The sequence below is a fragment of the Desmodus rotundus genome, chromosome 4 (genome assembly GCF_022682495.2).
Source record: "Desmodus rotundus isolate HL8 chromosome 4, HLdesRot8A.1, whole genome shotgun sequence".
NCBI classification, from domain to species: Eukaryota; Metazoa; Chordata; class Mammalia; order Chiroptera; family Phyllostomidae; genus Desmodus; species Desmodus rotundus.
In genome coordinates this window covers 81313037-81328759 of record NC_071390.1, presented here as the reverse complement: position 1 = coordinate 81328759, position 15723 = coordinate 81313037, and the positions used below count along the sequence as shown (strand labels likewise).

General features: G+C 35.1%; 1 protein-coding gene across 3 annotated transcripts in view; it reads right to left on the bottom strand.

Annotated features, from left to right (window-relative positions):
- Positions 1 to 15723, bottom strand: part of ARHGAP24 (Rho GTPase activating protein 24) — a 494910-nt gene that overhangs the window by 444881 nt on the left and 34306 nt on the right. Inside the window, exon 2 of one of the 3 annotated variants that reach the window (XM_045183726.3) lies at positions 7670 to 7737. The exons of the other annotated variants lie outside the window; for them this stretch is intronic. The gene's annotated coding sequence lies outside the window, so the exon portion shown is untranslated. The remainder of the gene's footprint in view (positions 1 to 7669; positions 7738 to 15723) is intronic. 3 annotated transcript variants of the gene reach the window in all.

The following is a 15723-nucleotide window of genomic DNA, read 5'->3' as shown; positions in this document are numbered from 1 at the left end:
TGACTCAGGGAAATTACACATTTTTGTATCTGTTAATCATCATTTAGAATAGCTGTTCTTATTTAGGGGTAATCCTTATTCCACCCCACCCCACCCATCCTCTCAGGAGGCACGTGGCAGTATCTAGAGATGCATATGATTGTCACAATAGGGCAGAGGGGTTCTACTGGTATCCAGTAGGTAGAAGCCAGGGATGTGGCTAAACTAAACATCTTGCAGTGTACAGATCAGACAACACAACAAAGAATTATCTGACAAAAAATGTCAATAATTCTGAGGTTGAGAAACCCTAATTTAGAATATCTAAATGGTGATGAAAAGGCAGAGAAAGAGTGATCTAAAGAATTTCAAGCCAAATGAACCTGAGTAAGACCTCTGACAGTATTTTATTCTAAATTAGCAGTCATCTTACACTTAAAGTCTGGATATTAAATCAAGACAAGCAAGTCTTTTCATATAAAATCAAGCAAGTCTTCTAAACCAAATTCAACTATTTTTTTTAAAAGGTGATTTATTTAATCAGACTTAGGAGTAACATGCTACCAAAATATGCATCACAATGTACTTGCCCATATCTATAACTTGATGTAATGATGCATCTACTGTAGGTTACTGTCTCTTTTTGGGAATAAATTTGAGTACTGATAGAATCCTTGATGATAACAGCAAAATCATTTTATAGTTATATGCACATAACTTTTAAAATATGTTTACCCATGATGTACTACCATGACTACTACATGTTATGCACATGAAAGATTTTGACATTACCAAAGAAAACTAGATAAAAAGTAGTCAAGGTGTTATTACATACTTGATGCAGAAGAGCAAGACTTGTCTCTACTCTGCTATCATTGAATAGACAAGTATCAATTGAATGTTATTATAATTATTACAAACTGAAATGATCAGTTCTTTATTAGTGCCTATTCAGAGGAATTAACATAGCTACACTTCATGTCCAATCACAAACAATCTAGGACTCATTCATAAGCAAAAGGCATACAAGCAATATTCATCTGTGTGAATTTTGTTTAACAAACACATAGTACTTTCAAGGCACTGTTATAATAGCTTTGAAAATATCAATTCACTTAATCCTCATGGAAATCCTATGAATTAGATGCTATTATAATCCAAGTATCTATGAAGAAACTGAGATATGAAAAGGTTAATTCTCACACCCGTGTCATTAGAATCTAATTATATCTTTCCTACAGTATTGTTACAATTGCCAACTGATCATCTACCCTGCAATCTCTCTCCTTACAATCCATATTCTATCTAAAGAGACAGTATTTCTATTTTCAAAGAGATGCTATAGCAATTTTCCTGTAGCATATCTACTCATTAATTTCTCTGCTTAAAAATCTCCAATGACTCCTGATTTCTTACTGGATTATTATGATGAAAACAATAGTATTTCTAGCAACAATAGCTAATATTTTTTTTCTTGCTTTCTGTCTATAATCTATAATCCCTGCATTAATCAGTTGACATGCATTATCTTATTTAAACCCCACTGTCATGGTATGGAATTCAGGGTATGTCACAATCTGACCTGAATCTACAGCTTTTTCCTTGCTTCTACGTCTTTCTGTAGACAGGTTCCTTCCTTTAGTGACTTTCCCTCTTTTCTTTCTGGCACAACCCTGCTCTTCAGCTCCTCCAGAGATAGGCATTCTATTCTTCTATTCACAATGCATATCAAACGAACACTGATATTATAGCACTGACTATGTCATCTTGTAGTCTATTGTTCATAGAGCTGTCTCCTTTATCGGTGTTTGAAAAACTCATTCCACATATGTTTATGTTCCTGGCATGTAAAAAGTACTAAACAAACTTATTGAGTAGATGTTTTCAGGAAATCAGGGGAAGAAAATCGATGTTTGTTGTCAATTGCAGGAAAATCCAAATCTACTTCTTCAACCAAATCAAGATTTTTTGCATAAGGTAAAATTTCAGGAGTCATTTAAAAGATGGAAGAAAAAAATACTTGGCAGGTTTGAAAGAGGGTATTTCTATTTTTTTTTATTGTTATTTAATTACAGTTGTATGCCTTTTCTCCCCATCCCTTCACCCCACCCCAGGTGAACCCACTTCCCTCCCCCCTCTCCACCCTCCCCCTTGGATTTGTTCATGTGTCCTTTATAGTAGTTCCTGTAATCCCCTCTACCCACTGTCCCCGCTTCTATTTTAAAAGTAATGCTTGGGAAGCAGTATAAGGATGAGTGTACAAAAGAAAGCACTAGGCTGTTCTCACTTGGACAAGAACAGAACTAAGGCATAAAAGAAGAGATGAGTGAAATAGTTCAACACACTCAAGTAAAATTTTTCACATATGAAATAAAGGTCTCAGGCCTGGCTGGTGTGGTTCAATTGGTTTGGCATCATCCTGCAAGCCAAAAGGTCACGGGTTTGGTACCCAGTCAGGGCACATACCTAGGTTTGTGGGTTCAGTCCCTAATCAGGACACATACAAAAGGCAACCAATCAATGTTTCTCTCCCTCTCTTTCTTCCTCCCTTCCCCTCTCTCTAAACCCTCCCTCCCTTCTTCTCTTTCTAAAAGCAAAAACAAACAAACAAACATCTCTGAGTGGATAAGACTGGCAATGGGAGACATTCAGGAAGAGCCTTTTCCTCAGGTTGGAAGTGACCTTGCCATATCTCAACTTCCATAACACTTTCATGGAAATACTGTGGCTCAAAACTTTTAATTTTGCCTTTTTATTATTATTATGCATCTTATTAGCCCAAATAGGAAATATACCCTATTCACCACTTATACATGGATTGTTAGAAATAAATACATTGGAAAAAATTCTGAAGATTTCCTTACTACCTTGAGATAATTATATTGATTGCACTAGGCTACCATAAAGTAATCATATTGCTTCTAATCATATTAGTTCATAAGTTATCATATCTGAAAATAAATATGAATTTCTTTTTCACATTATCTTTTTCTTCTTAATTTAAAACAAGTGGAATTTAATGCACAAGTTTCTCCTAAATGAGATACAGAGAGCAGGGTTTTTTTCCGTTGTCTCAGAAGTTTTATTTTTTTCTCTTACAAGATGTTTAAAACAGAAACTGTCATAAGGAAAGGGTTTTTTTTTTTAATCTTATTGTTGTTCAAGTCCAGTTTTCTGCCTTTTCCCACATTATCTTTTTATATTTGATATTTAGAATTGGTAACACATATTTGGGTTGGTCAAAACATCTGTATGGTTTTTTTCCATAAAATAAAAGATACATTTTTAATTTTCATCAATAATTTTATTGGTCTGGATATTTTGAGTATGTTGGCTACCTCCTGTGTGGTCTATGGTTGACTGTTCTCAATTAATGTCTCAATTTGGTTGCTGTCAACTTCAACTTGTCTACCTGACTGTGGAGCATCATCCAGCAAGAAATCTCCAGCACAAAACTTCACAAACCACATTTTCCACATTCAATCAGTCACAGCACCTTCTCCATACACTGCACAAATCTTTTTTGTGTGTTTTAGTTGCATTTTTACCTCTCTTAAAATAATAAAGCATAAAATATGCTGAAAATGTTGCATATTTTCTTCTACCTTTGATATCAAAATGGCTACACAAAAATTCACCAATTTTGATAAGTATTTTTTAACACATGCTGATACAACAGCTGTCACCATACAATATAACAAAGTTGTATTGAATGAAGTTCAAGACAACTAAGCTCTACTAGAGCCATCTTACATAAAAAACTAAATGAACTTTTTGGCCAAACCAATGTCATCAATATTTTGTATCATATCAGACAATACATATGTAGGTACTGACAGACTATTCATCTTATAAACAGAAAACATAAGCTTACAGTATCAATAAATATAGTATAGTACTGTAAATGTATTTTCTCTTTCTTATGATTTTCTTAATAACATTTTCTTTTCTCTAGCTTACTTTATTGCAAGAATACAATACATAATACACATAATATACAAAACGTTTTAATTGACTGTGTTATCAGTAAAACTTCCAATCAACAGTAGGGTATTATTAAGTTTTGGGAATCAAAAACTTATACACAAATTTTTGACTGCACAGAAGCCTGTGCCCCCAACCCCCTACAGAACACAAGGTCAACTACACTCTGTAGACTATCTAGTGCAGAGTTCGATATAATTAGTGCCCAAAATGGGTTGCTAATTGATTAGAAATCAGAAGTAAAGTTTATGAGGAGGTACTAAAAATATACTGGAACTATCCTGAATGCAAGAAGTGTAAAATTACTTTGTATTCTAAGTGATAATGAATTGTTAATAAGGTATAGCCTTATAAAATGCAGTAATGTCCCCTGAAACTATTTCCACTGCAGCTTTCCCTACAATATTGTAACAATATTTCTACCATACTTTCTCTGGAACTCTGAGTGCTATATACATTCCATTGGTCTGTCCTACATCTCGTAAGAATACCAAATGTTTAGGACACTGCTGTTGCAGAGTAGACAAAGCAGTGAGTGAACATTAAACATGAGTAAAATCACAGCTTGAACTTCTGAGAAATGTTACACAACAAGTGTACAGATCATGTGTCAATAGTCCTAAAAGTAAAATATTAACACGACATAACAGATTGTTCTGCAAGTATGTATCTAACATAAATAAGCTGAGCAGTATTTATCTTTAAGTATAATAGAAGGATATTCCCCCACATGTCTATATTCTGTATGAGACTCATAAATGTATGACTGACAGTCAGTTGACCAATAGGAGCAAGATGGCATGTGCTTTCAAAATTTCAGAAGCTATCTGAAGCATTCTCCAGCAGAATCCTAAGAAATAGATAAGATCAAAGTGAGTTTGTTCAACAGTAACATTCACAGAAAAATGGTCCTGGGGGGTTTTCATGCCTCCATGCAGGCAGAACCCCTGTGGTATTCAACAGTGGCTTCACCACAGCCCCATACCATTAGCATCTGACACATAAAATCACTGTTTTCCCAGGCAACTCTTCAACTTCACAAAATCTGATTTTAAGAAAGCTATAATGAGGTATGAAAAAAATCTTTAAAACATATTTCATGCTCTGTCCAGTCAAGTTAGTGTTCATCAATACAAGTTCAGAACAAACTCTGGATCCATTAGGATCCATAATTTCCATTTCAAAGGAAGGAAATGGAACAAAATAATGAAAAGCATACACCTTGGAAAACAGGCACCCTGGGGAAATATAAAAGTCCCTACATAAAACCTGATTCTATGTTTCTAACATAAAGAAAGAGAATAAAATAAAAGGGTGACCCTCTAAGAAAATAGGAACATGGGGAGCACCCACTTCTCTCTCAGAACTCCAGGTGTGGCCCATCACCCTGAATTGTTGAGCTGAGGCCATGACCAAGGCACTAAGGTAAAATATTTGCAGGGATTGTTTTTTTCTAGGAATGGTGACAGGACTGTATTGAAACAGCCACAGCACATCTACCACCTATTCCCCAGAAAGCAATCACCGAAAGACTGACTGTGGTGATTAAAAAAATGAGCCAGAAAACATTCAAAGAACAGAACAGAACGTGGCACACAGTAGGTTATACAGTGATTAGTATAGGTTATACAGTAGTATAGGTTATACAGTAGGTTATACACAATGATTAGTATAGCTTGTTTACATAACATCCTTGTCCCAACAGAAGTCTGTTCTGAAGATTTAGCAATTATTTTTTTGTATAAGAAATTGAGGACTATTTCTTTTAAAGAAAATTCATCATCATTGTGTTAAGCTGATTTTTTTAATGAGATGGTTAAAACCTCTCCTGGTTTTCTGACGTGAGTTCTAGTGGACAGAATAAAGAAAGCTTAAATGAAATACAGTAAAATATCTAAAAGGTGAGGTAGCAGAGGTATAGAAAGGATGAAAATATATAGTGTGAGCCACAAACATGAGCTATTTTATTTTTAAATGCTGACTATACATGGGTCTATGAAGTTCAATTAGATCTTGAATATTTTACAAATATTACTTCAGTTTGTTATCAAAGATGTAATTTGGATATTAACAGCATAATGGGTACAGTACAAGTGTAGGTAAATGCAAGTCAAACTATGAAGGACTAGCTAAAATATTACACCATCATATAGCTTCATATAGCTATCCTCCATCCCAAAATAGGTATGAAAACATATTCCACTTCACAAGAATTCCAAAGGCAATTAAGACAAATCAATAGAGGTGGGCAATCAATAGCTACCTCCTTGCTTTTCATTTCTTCATCCTTGTTATAGTTACTGAATTTTAGTCTGCTGCCTAATACATTTTTTGTGTTTATAAGATATTAGGTCTATGAATTCTCTCATAACAGTGTCATCTTGGCTACCACCCACAGTAATTCAGGTAGCTCACTGTACGGGGGCATCTGATGGAGAGAGAGAGGAGAGATGACACCTACCTCAGGCTCTGCACATGCACCATGGGCTGCACCTTTTTGAAGGATGAAGAGACTTTTTCTACTTCATATGAACGTGGCATATTAACCATTGGTGGCCCTGTGCATAGCCACAAACTTATAAATGTGTATTCTGCCATAATGATGCCAGTACAGGCTTTGATTAAACCATATTTGGATTTAAATCTTAACTCCATCTCCTACTGTAAGTGTGGCCTTATTCAAGTTTCTTAGCCTCTCTAACCCATCTCCCGTATATAAAATGAGAATAATATCATCCACCATGAAGGGCTGTAGTGAGAATTACAGATCTTGAATGGCCATGGGATGTCATTTTATGTTTAGATGCTCAATGTGATAGCTACTACTATTATTAACTTCACAGTTATGTGATAGAAACTTTATTTAACTACATTAACTCCTTATACACTAAAAGGGTAAAATCTTACAGTGTATATTCAATGTTTCCTAGTTACAGACTAACAGTAGAAGCAACATTAAATAACAAAATGGCAAGAATATGGTTATAAATATTAAAATCTTAAAGTCACCCAAGAACTTGGTAAAAATATAGCCCCATCCCGAGAATGGGGAGTCAGGACTCTGCAGCAGAATTATCCAGGTAATTCTGACATAGGTGAACCATATTTGCAAAACCATGATAAACATAGAGAATACTGTTACCTTCAAATGAGCTTGTGAGTAATAACTGATAAATTATCCAATCTCCAAAATACTGGCTAGATATACAAATGTAAACCACAGGCATAGAATTGGGTTGTTCACCACCACCTCTACAGAAAATGACCAGTCTCTATAAGGATTATTCCCTGTCACAGTGTAATCCTGGCAAGTGTACGGGTTCTAGGGCCAACAAGAAATATGTTTATTGATATGCCTGTTTTCTATAAAATTTTAAGTTTGATATAAGAAAGTCAATAGAATAAAATTCCTTGAATACGTTCTCTCATTTCTTACCAAGAAAGTTTCCCTACAAAGGAGAAAAACAATCATTCTTCCAACTCGTGTACAAGGTATGTCTTTGTAAGCTATGAGAGCCTCATTGCTAACTATATTTACATATTATGGGTGATAATTCCACTTAGAAATCTAACATGTTCCTTTAAACATGCTGAAAACTTCTAAAATACCACTTTTGACTTTATGCCTTCAAATTGGGCCAAATTACACAATTATCTTTAATTACATGTAAAATTTTGGTAATTATGACATTTTCTCATCACTTACCCTTAAAGTAAGGAGAAAGTGTTTCTGAGTTGTTTTGTATTTTGTGTTTGTAAAGCTAGTTTGGAATCCTGAAAGATATAGAAAGTATAATTAATCTCTTAGACTAGATAGATAGGAAATAATAATTCAATTTTGGCTTGGTTTGAAAATGTTACCACTTCGAAAGGTAAATTATGTCAGCAGCAATTACCCACAGTCCTCACCTAAGCTCCAAATCTGAATTGTATTATATCAGTGGCCAAGATAATGGGCCTTAGGAAATACCCACCTTTCTTCCCAATCTTCACTTATTACTATGCTGTATCATAAAGAGAGAAACATCACATGAATGATCTCAGAGAACCCCACAAAGGTTACTTACTGAAAATCCAAGCACCCAGCACATCACACTATCAAAGGGAAGCTCAGATCCCTGAATTCCAATAGTGCACGTGACCTCGAAAGACCTTAAGTATTCTCATGCAACAGCTACAGAGAAGTTAGTGATTCAAATAGAAATCTTGGCTATATTTGCTTTATGAATTAAGGAAAGGAGTAACTAAAGTTTAGTTTCATTAGGAAAAGTCTCATTTATGTTAACGAGGCTTTGAATGGCACAAATAACAAACATTTATATTTGTTTAAGAAATGCTATCTTTATCTCCTCCAGAGCTGCTACTTTAATCATACTTTGATTAAGTCATGTCTAAAATTGGTTTACATTCTTTGAGGCATACAAATGGATGGTAATGAAGAGGTGCTCTGGAGCATATATAGTTGCAAGATATAACTGCAAGCTTTTTAAAAAAATTATTTTATTGTTGTTCAATTACAGCTGCCTGCATTCAGCCCCCACCACTCCCCCGCACCCCAACTATCCACACCTCCCTCCCCCGCACCCACCCCCCTTGGGTTTTTTCTATGTGTCCTTTATAGCTATCCCTGAAAACCCTACCCCCTTCCCCCAATTATCCCCTCCCACCTCCCCTCTGGTTACTGTCAGATTGTTTTTGCTTCCTTGTTTGTTTTGTTGATTAGGTTCCAGTTAAAGGCAAACTTTTCTTTTAATTAAGAAATCTAGGTCACATATAATACTCAATTAAGTACTTCAGTTCACCTCAAAAGAAAAGTTAAGTGACTTAATACATTATCTTCATCTTAGAGTTAACAGTGAAATCAGAGGACACGTGGGAAAGTGTTAGACATGTAATAAGCATCCTTAAATAGTAGAGGCCTTCTTTCTGTCTGAGAAAAGAAATGTGGTCTCCATTTATGAATAAACCTTTGTTCTCAGTACTGAATAGCTAACATTATCTGAATATATCAGATACCATTCTACCACGCCAAAGACTGGCAGAGCCACCTGGATGTGTCTCAGCCACCAAAGGGCCAAATGACCAGCCCATCTGGCATGTGGTCATGTGACTTGATGGCTATTTACATACACACATCGGGCAGAAAATTATAAAAGCAGCCAAGTATTTGAATGAGCAAGGGAAAAAGCAAGTCAAGACAAAGTGAAAGACTATAGTTCTACATACCGCTAAGCTAGCTCCAAAGGAAAGAAAATATCACATGATTGTATAATTCCCTTATTTTGTATTATGTGGATAAACTGACAGAGGATAACATTACAGCACAGTGTAAGAGTTTTGGAGCCAGGAAACTGAGTTAAAATCCTGGTTCTTCCAAAGTATGAACTGTAAGACCTTAGTATAGTACGTAAGCTCTTGAAGCAGCAGTCTCCATTTCTGAAAAATTGGGATAACATCATCTACTTAGTTCTGTTGTTGTGATGCTTGTAGATAATCCTTATAAAATACCCAGAGCAGTACCTTCCCAAACAACAATGTGGGTAAACTGGAGGGGAGGAGGGCAGGGAGGAGAAAGAGTAGTATAAGCAACAATAGCACATTGCCTGTTTGTACCATCACCAATACCTTCACTTCTTCTGCTGTTGCTACTACTACTACTACTATTACTACTAATACCAACACCAGTCTGTATAATTACACAATATTATGGTGATTGTGTTGTGAAAATAATGACTTGTAGCAAGCTAGGTATTTGCTGTTTTAATGTTTCATTACCTTAGTTTATCACTTGAATTGAAAAACAAAATAAAAAATTCTGGGATGTATGATTGAGTTGTACTAAATTCATTGGCTTTATTTTATTACTATATCATTTAAAGTGCATTTATCTTCACAAAGGCCTTTAATAAATCAAAGGTCAATTAAGTATCTGAATATATTTTTCCAGGTTTAGCCTAAACTCAGGTACTATTGAAACAGATGCCCTACCATTTTTCTTTCATTATTTACAAAGTTTTAATTAAGTACTTGTCAGAACAATTCACACAAAACCTGAATCCAAACACAAGCTGAATTGAAAACCAGTTCTGTAATATATTAAGATACATATCATTTCTGTTTTCTTTAAATTTCTCAGAAAATTCTAGAAATCAGACATCAAAGTATCAATGAGTTAAAGAATGAGAGCTTAATGGCTTGATAGCTTAGCTTTTCCACTGACATTCTGACATAAACTATTCTTTCTAACATAACAGCTTGACATTAACTTTGCTTAGTGTCCTTGATCATCTCTAATAAATGACAATATATTGGCCTCTTAAATTGGTCGTGGTGAGGAAGTTCCTGTGAAGTTTCTTGTGGAACTCATCAAAAATATGTACTATGTTCCTAACAGCACTTTAAGCAGATAAAAATTAGTTAAAATGAACATCAAGGGCAGTTTTAATTACCTGAATAGATAGTACATTAGGGTTGGCAGTAGGTAGTGATGTTAAAAGGGGGAGGAGTGACCAGGGTTTAGAAATGTCAGAGAAGAGCAGAGGGTCGGAGGGTGACATGTGATGAGAATGATGAGGTGTTTACTGCAAAGCTTCCAGTAGGGGCCATGGGAGTGAGGGCGGGAGGATGTGACCTAGAGGGCAGTGGTGCATGAGTGTGGGTATGTTCAGATGGAGGTGGGGAAGAAGTGGTGGCCATAAGAAAAACGAATATTACCATCTCAAGTTGTTCTTATGACCATCTGGCAGCACCTTTTTCTCCATTCACCTGACACCCACCCTCAGTCACTATGTAACTGCCAATGCCTGTCTCAACAATATTAGAGACTGTGAAAGGTTAGTTTGGGGGTGGGGAATTAACAAGCCAAGAAAATGGGATAATAATTGCTTAAGAGTGAAACAGAATTTCATTTTTGAGAGTCAGTGTATTGAGGTTAGTGTTAAAAGGCTTGGGGAAAAAGACATTTAAGTGGTTTGTTGTATGTTCACTAATGGGATTCATCCCCTTCAATCAATCCCATGACTTGCCATGAGCTACTTTGCCAAAACAAAAGTCCGATCATGTCACTGCCTTACCTCCAAATTCAAATTCTTCCCTGATGCGTACTAAATATTTGATAATATCTGAACTATAATTGGGCATAATTTTTCTTAGCCAGATTTTCTGCCCTCAAATCCACCTCCAATCTTTTCCCCACTCCTCCAATGTACTCTCCACTTGAGTAATGGTCCCCTACCTGTGTGTTTCCTAAGGACACCACACATTGTCACCAATTTCATTGGTTAAATCATTAACTTTGCTCTCTTTTCCCCATCTTTGCCCATCCAGGTCCAATCAATGCTGATTCACATCTGCATCCTCAAAATTTCCTGCACCAAGCATGTTACATACTCAGCTGAGTAGCTCTGAATCAACAGCGGTAGCATTGGGCACTGCACAGATGGCTAAATAAAGGAGACATAGATGAGTTCAGTATCTTAAAAGAGAAAAGACAAGGGGTGTTGTTCAATAAATTAGAAGACAGACTGTGGAGAAATAGGAACTTTCCTTCCCCCTTATCATTGTCCACATCTGCAAATATTTATTATTAATTGAGTACCCATTGTTCTCTTCACACTGCATTATCAAAGGCAGTGTGACAGACGGGCATTCTGAGAGGGGACATTACCTATGCTCACTCTCTTTGTTAAAGGGTCTCCTATATTAAATGTAATTAAAAGAAATAATGAAGCTCAGTTTGGCATTTGCTACATTCCTTGAGAAAATGGTGAAATCCAAGTAATCCGTCAGTACCTCTGGTGACTTATCTGCATCTCTCCTCCATCTGGGCACTCAGATTTATGGTCATTGGAAAAGTCCCTGACAACGGTTTCACCTTTTACATGACAAAATTGCATATATCTTATGTTTTCCTACATTGAATGTATAAATTAAACCTTATTTTAACACACTGTTAGTCTTGCTTGGCTGGTTTATGGTGAAAAAGAAGACCAAAATGTTTTTGAAGCAATAATCCAAGTACAAAGGAAGAGTGTATAAATGGTTTCATCTTACTAGGTAAGCATGTCTTTAATTCCTCACAGGACACAACGTCATACCTCACCAAAGTTGAAAGGGGTAGGGGAGATAACAATCATGTGGATAAAAAATATAAGCATGACTTGCAAAAACCATCAACACAAAAACATTTTTTTTGTGGAGATGGAATGTGAAACATGATGTAGGAGATCATTTGACAACAAAGCAGGGGCAGGGAGGGCTTTGAAGACAAACAGCTTTCATTGGTTTCTCTTTTATAACCAACAAGACTACGAGATTTCCAGTCCCAGGGAAGAATTTAGTGGGGGAGGGTGAAAGACCATCTAACATGTGACTACACACAATGCCTTGATCCTACTGTCAGATGATGATAATTGTATTCCCCCCAAACACATTTACATCCTAGAAGAATCGAATTGCTTCTTTGTAAAGGTTTCTGGCCTTACTCAGTTGCCCTGAGAAAGGACGTTAAATGATGGACATTAAATTATAATTTGATTGAAATCTTGTTTCATGTATATGTGTTGTTTTTCCAACAAAATTGTAAATCACATCATTCACTTCCAACCTCTGATTAATGCTTAATTTAAAATACTTAATTTTCTGATTTGCTTGGCAAAGAGTGAACCAAGTCCAAGCATGGTACTGTACTAGGTATAATGAGAAAGGGATTAGCCAGGTATGGGGAGAGCATACCCATCCTGGGTTCAAAACCAACCTTCGGAAGAGAGAATACCCCCTGTGAGCCTTCGTTTCCCCTGGGCAAGTAAAATAATATGTGAGTTAGAAAATAAAAATCTAGGACAATGACATTGAGCTGGCATTCAGTGTCTATTAAATGTGGTGTTAAAGAATAGCTGAGAAATAAATCATGATCATTATTCCCAATGAGTTTAGAATCTAGGAAATCATACAAAAAAGGTGACAAATAATTTTTATAAAATGTCATCTAACTGAGAGCCCTGGAAACAAGTCATTCTTCACAGCCAATTCTGGTTGCATGAGAATTTTGTGCCTCTAAGCAATCTTATTTTAAGCATTTGAGTTAAGAATATCTTTAGAAGCATCATGTATTTCTTTGTTTTTCCCCTATGATATACTGAACATCATTTAATATGTTGATAACTCTGCAATGGCTCTGTGGACATCAGTTTGGGGTACTCTGAGGTCCATTTGCTCTACCTGCAACTGTGTTGGAGCGCTATCATTTGGAGAATTTCTGTGTGATAATTTTAGAAAGTCTGCTGGCCTTTCATTAGATGTCGCTTCTTAAAGATGTCAGAGTCCCTGCCTGTGATATCACTTCAGCCTTCTAATCCACTGCATCAGACCTGTGTTAGTCCAGGGAAGAAAACTATAAGGCAAGTTAGGATTGTTTAATATTTTAGATAAATATTACATATTCATTTAAAGTTATAAATACACATTAACCCTATACCTGAGAAATGACTTTAGATATGACTAATGAAATAATAAAAGCAAAGAGTCACAATTTTTCAAACTGAAGTTTGAAATACCAGCCTGACAAAATATAAATAACATTAAAATTTTAATAAACTGGTAAGCATTGCAGTAACCATGATTGATGAAGGATCAATATTTTTATATGAAAGTTCATATAAATCAATTTAAAAATGAAGTAAAAAGCAACAGCGGAAGGAAGTCACAAAGGACAAAAAGAAATAATAATAAAAATTGAAAAAAAATAATTAGTGAATGAACATATGAAAAAAATATTTAACTTTTTAACAATCTAAAAAATGTAAATTAGCCTTTTGGCTACCAAACAGGGGGAATGAGGACACCTGTGATAGTGTCAACAATAAAAATAAAGTTAATTTTTTAAAAATTTTGTAACGGCTGTGTATCAGTTACACCATTTTGGGAAGCAATTTGACAATCTCTATGAGTCATAAAAATGTCCACAATCATATATTTGGAAAAAACTATGTAAGCAAAGATAACATATTAATGATAGTGTTAATTTTGGAATGAAAATCTTAATTATCCAAAAATAAGAAATAGATGAAGAAAATTATGTTTTATTAAGTCAAATGTAGTCATGTGGTGGTAGATAAACTAAACCTGCTAAACATACAGATTTAACTATACTATGAAGCTTCTATATTTAAAACAGTGAGGCACTGGCTAATGCACAGACAGACCAACAGAACAAAAAAGAAAATGCTAACTTATTTTCATGACTTATGAAATGGAAACTTACTACATGATTAAAGTGCCCTTTCAAAGTGCCCATTGGAGAAAAGAATAAATTTTTTAAAAACCAAGGTTGGGGAAACTAGATAGCTATTTGGCAAAACATAAAAGTCAATTTTACATGCCACCTTAGAGCAGAATAAACTCCAAATGAGTTAGGTATCTAAATGTGCCAAAAAAAAAAACATACAAGTAATACAAGAAACATAGGTACAGATAAACCTTTTGTAATTATGATTTACAATCCATATCCAGTGAAATATTGATAAATTAAATAACAAAAATTAGGGAAAAAATCTCCTGAGTGATTTTTTTAAAAGGTGGTCAAAAGATTAATGACAGAGGACATATTTGCAATGAGTATCACAAAGACTAAATCCTTTATTTCTCTAATATGTAAAAGCTTTTAGAATTGAGGACTGGAAGAACAAAAATATCAATAGAAAAAAAGCACAAAAACATGAAGTTAAGCAACAAAAAGTTAAATTTCCTGGACCACAGAAATAAGGAAAGATGAGCCTTGGTCCAGTTGGTTGGACATCGTCCTGCAAACTGAAAGGCAGTCGGTTCAAGTCCCAGTCAGGGCATATGCCTGGGTGTGGCTTTGGACCCCAGTCAGGGTACTTGCAGAAGGCAACCAGTCAGTGTTTCTCTCTTACATCAATGTTTCTCTCCCTATCTTTCTCCCTCCCTTCCCCTCTCTCTAAAAATCAAAATAAAAAATGAAAAATAAAAAAATAAGGAAGATAAAATTCTCAAAGCAAGAGAAATTCTAACTATACCTATTAGATAAATAAAAATGTTAATTTCTGACAGCATACTAAGTTGGCAAGGCTGAGCTGAAACATACATTATTACACATTGATGAGGGGGTACAATATTGTATAACCCTATACAGAAGAATATGGCAATATCTTTTAAAAAATCCTTATGCATTTATCTTTTGACCACGCAAAAATTTTACCTTAAAGATTCATCTCTGAAATATGAAACATGTGCCTATGGTTTACTTAGGAATAAAAACAATAATAATTTGATAATAATAGTAATAATTTTGAATATTAATTTTATAATGACAAAACATGGAATTAGAGTAAATTCTAATCCATAAGAGACTGGCTGGTTCTGCAACACAATGAAGGACATACTGTTAAGTGAAAAAAAAAGCAAGAAGATACAAGAGTATATATTTAATACCTTTCATATAACAAAGAAGGAAGAATAAGAAAATATATACATATATATATCTTAGTTTATTTACACCTTTTTAAATGGTTTTAACTTTTAAACTGTGTAAAAGATTTATCACTCAGAAAATAAAATTAAATCCAAAAGAATAAAAAACAGTGTCATTCTACTTGGGGAAGTTTTTGGATCACAGGTGCATGCTCGGCTCATGCATGGGAGGCAGGAATCCAGCTTCCTAGATGAGTTAGTTCTGAAGAATATTCTAATCATCTCTCAGAGAGTCCCCAGCAGGATTTGGTCCCTGCTGCCCAGAGCTGT